The 1,659-nt window shown below is 39.4% G+C and overlaps 1 protein-coding gene across 1 annotated transcript in view; it reads left to right on the top strand.

Annotated features, from left to right (window-relative positions):
- The window catches only part of LOC119355254, a 4,700-nt gene extending 3,239 nt beyond the window's left edge, over nucleotides 1-1,461 (top strand). The window contains exon 4 of the mRNA XM_037622047.1: nucleotides 795-1,461. The gene's annotated coding sequence lies outside the window, so the exon portion shown is untranslated. The remainder of the gene's footprint in view (nucleotides 1-794) is intronic.
- The last annotated feature ends 198 nt before the right edge of the window (nucleotides 1,462-1,659 follow it).

Here is a 1,659-nt window from a genome sequence, read left to right as displayed (position 1 = left end):
GGCAGCCCGGTGCATGTAGCTCCCGCTTGCGCAGGGTCCGACCACTTTGGGTCTATAGTACGCAGCCTTTCCCTACATTTCTGTAAGAGGCTGTTTCCAGGACTTGAACCCATGACCTCATGGTCACAAGGCAGCAGCTTTACCACTGCGCCAAGGCTCCCCTTCTTACATGATATATGATGAAGAGATTTTTCGCTGACCTCCAATGCGCGTGGATTATTGCATATCTTGCATCCCCTTAATTTTATACGCCTTGACCTCCAATGTTGAGTGATTAAATATGCAAAAAAATTATGTAAAGGGCATCTACTCTCCTTTCGTCTGGCCATGCTATACAAACTTTGTTGTTTTGTATTTGGCATCGTATTGGGTTTGACGTGCTAGACCAATGGGATGGACATAGCAGGTGCACCAAGGCACACACTACCGGTCTATGATGTTGTCGATGATGTATGGTTCTGGAATTTGGAGATTAACATTCCAACTTTGGTATCTTGAATATTTATGCTTTGATTGAACTTGTTGAGAACCAGTTTTTCTTATGTGGCACTGCCGCTTTGGATTTTGTAACAAATTTTGTCATCAGCCTGCAAATTAATTATATCATTGATTGAATATACTTTAATTCTTTGCTTTTAATATATCTATGCTCTTTGTTATCTATACTAAACTCATTGGTCCTGTCAGAGTATTGTAATTTCCTTTGGATGGACACGATTTATATCACCCGTTTTTGCTGCCGAAGTATCAAGTTACTGATATGTTACTCTTACCTACATCATTGTTTCTTGCAGGCACCGTCTTTGTTCTGTTGCAATATTCATTTGGATCTCTCAATTGTGAAGTACCATCTTCTGCACTTTACTCTACTGGCACAATGTTACTAATTTGTGTTCTATCTCAGTATGCCATTTATCTGAATTTTGTATAGCTTGCATAGTGCCTAGGTTCATCAGCTAATTCTGTTATTTTTGTAGATATTCCATATTATCATTAGCAAGATGAAGTCGCTCAAGTATTGGCCACTACTATTTGCATTAGATTCGCCTCAGAATATACCCTTTTCACTTGGAAGGAGGAAGTAGGTGTACTCAGTAATGGTCAACTATAAGCTAACGTAGATGTTCTTTCATTAACAAAGACAAATGGCTTACTATTGTCTATATTTCTAGAGCTTTGTTCCCAATTGTCGTATCTCATTATGTTTATGAACTACTTGGCCATATTTCTTTACACTTTGTACTGAACTTGATGCAATAGAGTTCAAATCAGTTGTCCTGAGCAAGCACCATCCCTTGCTTTTGGTACACCTTTTGCCTTTATGCTTTGCAGGAGCAGTAAAGTTGTAGGTCAGTTATCTTGGGAACAACTATACCTTGCTTTAGGTATATCCTTAATCTATATGCTCTATGCTGAACTCAGTTATCCTTAGCAGCAGCTATATACCGTATTTTTGGTGTATCTTTAGTGTTTGTGATTTGTACAAAATACATTTAGCTTGACTGATTACTCTAATTTCCACTGGATGCACTAAATACTTTGTTATATTTGAGTTTTAGACGTTTGATCACTGTGCTGAGATTCCGATCTAGTTACTTGTGCAGCGGGGAGCTGCCGCTGACCCACGCCGGCACATGCATGATGCAATCTGGCTGCTGC

Source organism: Triticum dicoccoides, chromosome 1A (genome assembly GCF_002162155.2).
Source record: "Triticum dicoccoides isolate Atlit2015 ecotype Zavitan chromosome 1A, WEW_v2.0, whole genome shotgun sequence".
In the NCBI taxonomy this organism is placed as follows: Eukaryota; Viridiplantae; Streptophyta; class Magnoliopsida; order Poales; family Poaceae; genus Triticum; species Triticum dicoccoides.
This window is presented reverse-complemented; position numbering and strand designations above follow the sequence as displayed.